General features: G+C 35.1%; 1 pseudogene across 1 annotated transcript; it reads left to right on the forward strand.

The window, feature by feature from the left end:
* Window positions 1-10747: 10747 nt before the first annotated feature.
* LOC311589194 (myosin regulatory light chain RLC-A-like) lies at window positions 10748-11201 on the forward strand (annotated as a pseudogene). The gene has a single exon. The product of its transcript is annotated as a myosin regulatory light chain RLC-A-like (transcript).
* Window positions 11202-11473: the final 272 nt, after the last annotated feature.

Below are 11473 nucleotides of genomic sequence, written 5' to 3' on the forward strand. Positions count from 1 at the left end.
TGGACATCTACATAGTTCCTAGTGATTTTGGACAAAACATCAATAAAATTCTATGTGAAAGTGTTTCTATAATAAGATATAAAATCTGTTGATTTGTGCCTAGAAATGGTGTAACTGAGTAATGTGGTCATACTATTGTTTGTGGAACCACCACGTTGATTTCTAAAGAGGATGGTTCCACTAGTGAGACTTCTCCCCCAAAGTGGTGATGTTTCCCTTCCATCACATTCCCACCATTCCCTCTCTTGGTATACAGATGATGGTAGCCGTTATAACATATCATAAAATTAAATTTTAGTACAATTATAATGTACTTATCCCTATGAGCTCAAAATTCTGAGAACTTTTTTAAAGTGGGTTTTTTAGACATTTATGTTGCTTGAGAATAACCTGTTCAATTGTAAAGGCCATTTTAATTGGGTTTATTTCTCCAAGGTTAAGGTTCTGTTGTTGTTATTTGACTATTCTAATGTCAAATGAATCACTCGCAAAGATTTTTTGCCCATTCTGTGCGCACTATTTAATCAGTGGTTTCACAGTTTTCTTTGCTGTTCAGAAGATTTTTTTAATTTCATGAGCTCCCTTTTTGTAGTCTTATTCCGGCTGTCAGGAGTTTTATTTTGAATGTGCTTGCAATTGCCTGTAAGTTTAAACGTTTCTCTGCATAAAGTACATTGTTTAGATGTGATAAGACTCTGATTAAAAATGATTTAGAATTCTAAGGATAGAAATGATCATAATGAGTGAGTTAACCCAGAAGCAGAAAGACTCAAATGGTATATACTCACTTATATCTGCATATTAGCCCAAGGGGCATGTCCCACGAAAGCCTTCACTTACCAGGAAACTGAGACAGAGGGGAGGACATTCTAGATGAGAGAAGCATGGGAGAATGGCAAAGTAGAAGGATCCAGAGGGTCCTAGAACCCTACAAGTAGAACATTATGATAGGCAGATTTGGGCACAGGGGTCCTGCTCAAACTAAAGCACCAGCCAAGGACAATACAGGTGGTAAACCTTAAACCCCTACCCAGATCTAGCCAATGGACAGAACACTCTCCACAGTAGAGTGGAGAGTGGGATATGACTTTCTCACATACTCTGGTGCCTCACTTTTGACCATGTCCCCTGGAGGGGGAGACCTGGTGGCACTCAGAGGAAGGACAGCAGGTTACCAAGAAGAGACTTGATACCCTATGAACATATACAGGGGGAGGTAATCCCCCTTAGGAACAGTCATAGGGGAGGGGAATAAGGGGAAAATGGGAGGGAGGGAAGAATGGGAGGATACAAGGGATGGGATAACCATTGAGATGTTACAAGAATAAATTAATAAAGGAGAAAAAAAAGAAAAAAAAAGAATTCTAAGGAAGAGTTCATATCACAGATGAGGAGTGGCAGCAGGTTAGACAGATGGATCAGCAGTTAAGAGCACTGGCTGTTCTTCCAGATGACCTGAGTTCAATTCCCAGAACTCAAAAGGCAGCTCTAAATGGTCTGTACCTCCAGTTCTGGTAGACTTTTTGCCTTCATGCTTATATACATGCAGATAAAACATCAATACACAAAATAAAATAAGAATTGATTAAAATTATTTAAAAGGACCTAGTTTCATTTTTATACATGTAAATATTAAAGGTTTTAATCACTATTTGTAGATAAGATTATTTGTATCCTATTTATATCATATATATATGATTTTTAAATTGGAGAGATAGACAGCACACTACAAATTGGAAATTTAATTATTTGAAAGATGCATTCGTACCTAAATTTATCTAAAATTTTAAAATAAGAAAAATATTTTTCCAAATTAAATTGTGTATAATATAAATTATTAGAAACACAAACTTCACAGAACAAAAGGAGAAAAATAAAGTAAAAATATATTTGATGCTTACAAATATATGAGCTATATATTGAAATGAAAGCCTTCACTTACCAGGAAACTGAGACAGAGGAGAGGACATTCTAGTGGGATTCTAGATGAGAGAATCATGGGAGAAAGGCAAAGTAGAAGGACCCAGAGGGTCCTAGAAGCCTACAAGTAGAACATTATGATAGGCAGATTTGGGCATAGGGGTCCCGCTCAAACTAAGGCACCAGCCAAGGACAATACAGGCGGTAAACCTTAAACCCCTACCCAGATCTAGCCAATGGACGGACCACTCTCCACAGTAGAGTGGAGAGTGGGATATTACTTTCTCACATACTCTGGTGCCTCACCTTTGACCATGTCCCTTGGAGGGGGAGACCTGATGGCACTCAGAGGAAGGACAGCAGGTTACCAAGAGGAGACTTGATACTCTATGAACATATAGAGGGGGAGGTAATCCCCCTCAGGAACAGTCATAGGGGAGGGGAGTAAGGGGAAAATGGGAGGGAGGGAAGAACGGGAGGATACAAGGGAGGGGATAACCATTGAGATGTAACAAGAATAAATTAATAAAAAAAATAAAATAAAATTCAAAAAAAAAAGAAATCATTACCTAGAAATTATCCAAACTTCAAAAAAAAAAAAATTAAAATAACTAAGAAATATTTAGACTTCTATGACATCATGAAGCACAAAAATACATGAACAAAAGAACAGAGAACCAGAATGAAATTGTTCCAGATAAAAAAAAAATCAAGTCATTTTCCAAAACATTGTCAATGTAAATAATGAAGAAATTATGATCTCTAATTTGAAATTAATGATGAAATATTCATTGTCTGCACAAATAATTTTACTGGTATTTTGAATGTTCATTTTGTGTTTTATTGCAAAGAAGAGGACAAATGTCATAGAAGGTCTTGAGATTCATTTTCAAATTATGCCCTTTCCAGAAGTCTGGTGTGACTACAAAATTCTCTGAAGTAAATTTCCTGAGGAGTTTAGTTGCTCTTTGTCTGTCATGTAGGTTGTTTTGTTTTTTGAGAAGGTTAAAGTAGATCTATTTACGACTATAAGTTGCTGTGGTCCACCATCTGCCTTTTGATTTTCAAAGTATCAGGGTTTCATGAACAGTTTTTACAGATAAATTAATGAAAGTATATTATGATTAATATATGAAGTTGACTTTAATGAAATTATGTTCTTTGCATTTTTCATGAATATACTTTTATTGATTCATAAAATAATTTCCTTTTTGGTGTGTGTTCTAATAAGACCAGTTTTCATAGATTTTTGTTCCTTACTGTAGTTTAAAAGAAGACTTGATCTGTAACTCACAGTATAGATGACAGTTAACTTAAATATTCCTAGGCCTGGATTGGAAAGATTCCTCACTCATTACAAATTTATACAATCCCTGAAAAAGACATGAGTTTGCTTTCCAGCTGCCAAGACACTTGGCCCACAACTGATCATAAGTCTAGTTTCAGACTTCTAAACCTACTTTTGGAAACTGTGTGCACCAGGCAACCACATGGTACACATACATGCATGTAGGAAAATTACTCATAAACATAAATAAAATAAATTTCTCTTTAAAAAATTTACTGCAGAGAACAGAGGAGAGGAGGATGAAGGCTATGCCATGCTGTAGGCAGAGGAGAAGTACATGTCCTGCATCGACAGAGATTTGGCCCAGATGATGATAATTAGCAAGTATTTGGGATTATGGATGGAGATAGCTTGATGCAAATTATTAGAAACAGATAGCACAAGAAGAAGTTTAGGGGATTAATATCTGCACTGCCCAGGTTAACTAAGGCTATTTTAAAATATCACAAGTGTCTGTGTCTTGATTGATTACTAGTGGGTTAGAGAAAACTGTCATAACAATAATTATAGGCTTCATAATAAACATTATTGGGTCATATTAACAAACTACCAACAACATATTGGCACCTAACTAAATTCAAGTATCCACACCCTTAAAAGTCATATTTTGTCATAGTTTGGAATGGGGAATAGCTCCAAGAGAGCAGGCACAGGCCAGAGCATTTCACATATGTGAAGATTGATTTAAAAATAGATTTAAGATAAACATATTGGAAATGTCTTTAATCCGACCATTGGATAGATAGAAGCAGGCAGGCCTCTTTGGATTCCAGGTCAACAAGAGATATATAGTGAAAGACTTTCTAGAAATAAGCTGATAATCTGGAATTTAAACATTTGCTTTTTATCTTTGGACTTTTAAATGTATTTTAATTTGAAGTATGGAACTAATGTGAAATATGCATCACTCTTAATGCTATAGTGTTTCTTAGACTTATAAATTTTGCTAAAACTGTTAAAATTTTAAAGAGGAAAGTCACGAAAATGAACACACTATTTTACCTGTATGGAATTTAGTTTTTTTTTTTTTTAACTTTTCTTTGTTTGTTTTTGTTTTTGTTTTTTGAGACAGGATTTCTATGTGTTAGCCTTGGATGTTTTGTTTATTTGTTTGTTTGTTTTGTTTTTTACCTTTAAAATAACCTTTTTATCCTTATTTTTTTCTTCATTTATTCTTATATCATATAGGACATGCAGACCACAGTTTCCCCTCTCTCCTCTCTTCCTAGTCACTCCCTTCCACCTCCTCTCTCCCAGAAGACACATTCCTTCTCCTTTTCCCTTCAGAAAAGGGATCCACCCAAACATGGCATATAAAGTTGCAATAAGACTATGCACCCTCCTTCATATTAGGGCTGGAAAGGCAAATGAATAGGAGGTGAAAAGGCCTCAAAAGCAGACAAAAGAGTTAGAGACAATCCTTCTCCCACTGTTAAGAGTCCTAAAAGAAAACCAGGCTACACAAACACAATATGTATGCAAAGGCATAGATCAAAGCCATACATGCCCCTTGACTATCAGTTCAGTCTCTGTGAGACTCTTTATGTAGAGGAATTTTAATCTTGAAGAAAGGCTGCTCTTACCACAACCAAAATCTTCTAGTTGTGTGTGATCCAGCTGGAGTGCAGAAATGCTACACCTTTAATACTTGTGGCTGCAATATAGATATGCTTGTAGTACACACCTCTAATCCCAAACAATGTAGTTTGTAGAAGGAATCATCCATGTTTCAAAGTGATGTATAATTGAGGGGCAGCCAAAATGATAGATCAGAGAAAGTTTTCACAGAATAGTGTACGTCCAGGTCTCATGAAATGAGGAAAGAGAGGTGACTTAGATGAAAGAGGAAAGAGAGATGCAGAGAGATGGGAAGGAGAGAAGGTAGTTTTTCTCTGAGAGTTTAACAGAAACAGGTTGATGAGAGAACAAACTATGCATGGCTGAAGACAAAATGAGCCAAAGAATGAAAAGGAGCCAGAAGATTGCTAAGTTAGTTTGAAGCTAAGCAGAGCAATTCAGCCAGAAGCTCAGAGAAGCCAATTTGAATCAGTCAGCATGGAGAGGAGTTTGAGCTTTAACAGCTGATTTGAACCAGCCAGCCAAAGTTCAGAAAGAACTAGGAAGGGGGAAGTCTCAGAGGCTGAAAATAACCTTGGCGTCAATAAGATTGTATCCATGCTGGAAATTTCCAGATCTAGGTCTAGATTAACAGACAGAGGGAGTAAGCTTCCCAAAGGACAATAATATCTGGTGAATAAAAAGATACTCTTACTTTTACTCTATGAGCTGAGGTCAGTTGAATTTGTGGGGTTTCTTACGGTGTCCATGCTCTTAGACCCTGGCTCCTACAGAAGTTCTTTCCCCTCTTCCACATGATTATCCAAGCTCTGCCTAATGTTTGACTGTGGGTCTGTGAATCTGTTCCTTTCGATTGTTGGATGAATCTTCTGTGATGACAATTATGCTAGATTCCTAAGAAATAAAAGAGCTAATGAAATGATTCTTAATGATTCTCTGACTTTTAGCTTTAAAAAATTATCTGTTAGGTTTAATGACTTATAAATAGTGTGTCAATGGGACAATTCATGCTATTTTATTGGAGTAATTACTTAATTTAATTTAGTAAATGTAATAAAGCCATGAATAAATATAAATCACAATTATTTATATGACTATAATTGACTAAAATTGGAGGAGAATATTGTGTTTGTGTTTTCTAGTAGGTGTCTAACTAGTTTTGAAACACAATTTTATTCAAATTGTTTATTTTCTGTGTAACTATAATATATAATTATATTATATATTATATATGTACAAATTATAATTATAGACATATATGAATATATAGAATTAGAAAGTTCAATAATTTAAACTGTAAATATCTTATTTAGTTTACATTGCAGTACATAATAACTTTTTTTTTACTTTATTAATTTATTCTTGTTACATCTCAATGGTTATCCCATCCCTTGTATCCTCCCATTCTTCCCTCCCTCCCATTTCCCCCTTATTCCCCTTCCCTATGACCATTCCTGAGGGGGATTACCTCCCCCTGTAAATGTTCATAGGGTATCAAGTCTCTTCTTGGTAACCTGCTGTCCTTCCTCTGAGTGCCACCAGGTCTCCCCCTCCAGGGGACATGGTCAAAGTTGAGGCACCAGAGTATGTGAGAAAATACATATTCATATGGCCAGATCTTTTTCTCTTTTTGGGGTATCTTTCTAGATGAAAAATAATCATGTAAATTGCCTGCAAATAGCTATAGTTTATTTTTTAATTAACTTTGACAGTGATTAATTGGTAATTATTTTAATAATAGGTATAAAATACTAAAATAGGCTAGCAAGCTGACATAAAATTTCAAAAGTCAGAATCTCATGGAATATATAGATACTTACGACATCAAGAAAAATTTTGTAAGAGAAAACACTTGAATTTATGCCTGAAAAACAGCATGAAAATATAATAAAATAGCATATTTGAACTTACATGAAATTTGTTTGATTTTTATTAGTAATATCTATTAAAATACTAATTCCAGAGAAGCAAAGATTAGTTTTTACTTTACAATTTTTTCCAGAACTGCTTATTAAAAGTCGTATTATACTCCTTTCGTAAACCATACATTGGTGGCATCTGATATTTCATGGAAAAAATTGCAGTTTTACTCATTAGGTATTTCATTATTGCCTGAGAGGGCAGCCTGACAGATCTGAGTTTTATAGGCAGCATGATGCCACTCTCAAGCTTTTTGATACCATATTTATGCAAGACCTTAAAAGAATAAACTGTTGCTTTTAAAGCTTAACATTCTGGTAAACTTCATTTTGAGCTTTTATTATTCACTTACAAAAATAAGTACTGTCAGTTGTTGAAATGTTTACAAATGTAACTTGTTTTTCTTTTAGATGCAAAGTATAGACTCTAATACAGGCTTTTACTTAATTTTTTAGAGAATATGTTCCAATATAATGGGAGAGAACCAAGGTATATGGAATCTAGATGGATAAATAAATACAGAAATTAATCCATAATTATGTGACAATTTCTTTCTAGAATTAGCTGTGATTTTAATGCAAAATGATAAAGGTTTATATATCTGTATAAGGAAGTGTATAATTTATACCAAAATAATTATAACAGAATCCTCAAATCCATCAGTCTCTGTCTCTGTCTCTGTCTCTGTCTCTGTCTCTGTCTCTGTCTCTGTCTCTCTCTCTCTCTCTCTCTCTCTGTCTCTCTGTCTCTGTCTCTGTCTCTGTCTCTCTCTCTCTCTCTCTCTCTCTCTCTCTCTCTCTCTCTCTCTGTCTCTGTCTCTCTGTCTCTCTCTCTCTCTCCATTAAATTTCTAAATAACATTTATAAAGTCAGTTTCTGTCTTTTACTAACATTACATATATCTTTATTTGTATTGCTAGGACAGACAATGGGTTGCCAGGAGTTAAAATATTTGTTCTACATATACTAATGTAAAATGACCTGCAAAGCTTTAGCGAACACACTAAAAATACTGAAGATCAAGGTCCTTGGCCCATAGTTGGTAAAGAAGTTCAGTATGATGTAAGTTGTCTTGTTCAGTTATTGCCATGGAAGCAGAATGTGCTTCAGAGTTAATTCAACACTACAAAAACATCAACAGTTCTTCTGAACTACTTCAGATTTATGCTGAGAGAACAGTGGTCAGATGTCACAGCAAATGTCATTGCTACAGTTATAAGATTTAAAATAGGGAAGAGCATTGCAAAATAGTTTAAAATTTATTCAATTTCCTTTCATTTTTATTTTAACTGATTTTTCTTCACATAACCCTGGATGGATGCCTTGGAAATAGAGGTAGGAAGAGCTGTGAGTCACCTTGAAGGTGGTAGGAACTGAACACATTCTTCTGCAAGCAGTGTCTTAGTTACTATTAGTTGCTGTGGAGAGACATCATGGATAAACTGTCTTATATGAGAAAAGATTAAATTGGAAACTTGTTTACAGCTCCAAAGGGTTAGTCCATAATCTTCATGGGGAGTAGAGGGTTGGCACTTGAGAAGCTGCTAAGAACTTTATTTATTGATTCTCACTTCGACAGAGATGAGCCTTGGCCCAGTATAGAATTTTGAAATCTCAAAGATCAACCCCAGGGTTTCACCTCCTCCAACAAGGCTGCATTTACTCAAACTAGGCATCACATCCTAACCATTAACTAGCTGGTTCCTTTAACTGGGCACATCTGAGCCTATGTGAATCATTCTCACCCAAACCATCATAAGCAATGAATGCTTTTAGCCACTGAGACATCTCCTTAGCCTCAAAGTTTTGTGTTGATATTGTCAGTTATTGTTTTTAAATAAGGTTTCACAATGCATAGCAGGCTGACAATCTCATAGAAAACTGCCCATTTCTACTTCACATTGGTGGGTAAAGGTAGAGACTACCATGGCTAACAAACCTGCAATGTACTTAAACAAATGAAGAGCAATATTAAGACTTTAAGACCGAGGAGACATATGAAAATATAAGATTATAGGTGTCAACTAATATTTCTACTTTTAAAATTAGTTAATTGAAGTCTATGTGTCCTTATCTAAGAGAAGGTATGTGTACCATATGCACACAATGACATCAGAGACCAGAAGAGTTCCTAGCATCCCTGAAACTGGATATGCAGGTGGTTGTGAACAGCAATGTGATTGCTGGGAATGGAACCTAGACCTTGAAAAAGAACAACAATAGCCTTTAAATGTTCAGCCATCTCTCTAGCTCTTTATTTATTTTTAATTGGCAGCTAAAGGAGAGAATTACTTTGCCAAACATTTATCTTATAGATGAAGTCATCATACTTGTTTGCTGTCAATCCATTTTTTACTATGTACAGTAGACCCCAGGGGGATATCAGATAGTGGTGACCCTATTTCAGTTTTCCCTCTCTACTTGGTGCTCATGTAATAGATCCTGAGTGAGCTTTAACTTACTGCTCTAGTGTCAGTGCCTGCCTGGACTTGGAGACACACTTCTCTATCATGGTGGTAATGTAGTCTTTTCCTTCTGGTATCATAATATATATATAATTGTATTGCTCATACATAGTCTTTTATCAAAGCAACAGAAAAGTAGCTAATATAACTATCTAAAAAATTGTGCCTAATGATCACAATGGTGTAAATTCAATAAGTAAAGATATTAGGAGGAGTAGAGTGATAAAAGAATATTGAAGAAACTAAAAATGACCTAAAAAATTAGGTTACATTTTATAACATTTAAATCTCTGTATAGCATAACACTGAAGTTTTCCAAGAATTCTCATTTGAACATTTCATTATCTATATCTTCAAATGTTAAGTTCTGTCTATTTAGAATATTTTAAAATTTTAGCTTATTGAATTCTAATTAAACTTTGTATATAGTAAGAAATCTTATTTTGTTCATTGTTATATCTTAAAAATTTTTAAGCCTGTCTCAGAATCAAATCCTTCTGAAGAATATTGTCCTGTTTACTAGAAAAGGTCATATTAAGTGTTCATGTCTATAAACCCTTCAAACCTTGAAGTACAGACATAGAAAGAGTCAATGAAATGGAAATAATTTTTAAATATTTGCCTATAACGTAATCACTTAAATTATTTTAACATAAATTCATCATTAAGTGAACATTGGTGTTGTTTGGGCATTTTTACTAATAAGTAAAAAATCTCTCAAAATAAGAAAACATAAAAAATTATTTTAATAAAATGTAATACCTTGATAACTTTACTATGTTTATAATTAAATATTAAAACATCCAAACGTGTAATTACTCAAGTGACAAAACTTCTACTTTAAATCACTAATGTTAAACAAGAAAATAAATAATTATAAATTAGTAGGAAATGCAGCTCAAAATTTGCAGCCAATCTTCTAGAATGTAAAGTTCAGTAAACATAAAATTTGTATTATCATCTATTTATACATAAATATATCTTTATATACATTAAAGAGATATTATGTAAAAGGGTAGGACATTTTTTAAAAAATCTGTCCTTTGTACTGGATTGTTGACTTTCACTGACCTATGCATATCTGTTTGCAAGACCTGGAATTTGAGGCCCTTAAAGAATGGTGTGGACAGTCAAATGCTGTGGACAATGATACTTCAGATTCAATATACTCTTATCTTTCCAAAAACTTTTCAGGACAGATAAATTTGAACACAATTGTCTTAATTGTACTGGATAATATATCTGGGAAAACAGAAAAGCAAGACAGAAGGCTATATCCAGATTCAGAGAACAGTGAGAATAACATGTAATATATCCTTTCTCTGGAATGGGTTCTACAGCTATGCTCTCGCCTCCAACAAGACTATATATGCCATAGTGAATTAGTGATGATGCCCGGCGGAGCTTCGCGGGACACTCTGTTGTTGCAGCTTAGTAGGGACCATGTCTAGCATGTCACCATATCTAACAAAAGGGCAAAGATCAAGACCACCAAGAAGCATCCTCAGCATGCAACATCCAATGTGTTCACCATGTTTGACCAGTCCCAGATGCAAGAGTTCAAAGAGGCTTTCAACATGATCGACAAGAATCGGCATGACTTCATCGACAAAGAGGACTTGCTTGACATGCTTGCTTCAATGGGGAAAAATCCAACTGATGAATATCTGGACGCCATGATGAATGAGACCCCAGGCCCCATCAACTTCACCATGTTTCTCACCATGTTTGGAGGGAAGTTGAATGGCACAAACTCTGAATATGTCATCAGAAATGCCTTCGCTTGCTTTGATGAGGAAGTAATTGGCACCTTCCAGGAGGACTACCTGAGGAGCTGCTGACCACCATCCGTGACCAATTCACAGATGAGGAAGTAGATGAGCTGTGCAGGGAGGCTCCATTGACAAGAAGGGGAATTTCAATCACATCGAGTTCACACGCATCCTCAAGCATGGAGCAAATGACAAATGACTGAAGAACTTCAAATTCCAGGCAAATGTTCCCTGTTGCCATTTGGGGTATATCTCAGATTTTCTCATAGAACCCGTTAAATGCCTTACCTTTACTGCTTTTTGTTTTTTGTTTTTTTTTAATTAATTCTCAGCCACTTTGGGACAACGTACCTTTATGACCAAACTGGAAATGGGACTTTCTGTCATTATCCGACTAGAAAGTAAGGTAAATTACAGACAATCTTTTCCCTCCTATGTAATAACCATAGCCTAAACAGGGGCAATATATTT

Source organism: Acomys minous, assembly GCF_964271855.1.
Source record: "Acomys minous genome assembly, chromosome: 18".
NCBI classification, from domain to species: Eukaryota; Metazoa; Chordata; class Mammalia; order Rodentia; family Muridae; genus Acomys; species Acomys minous.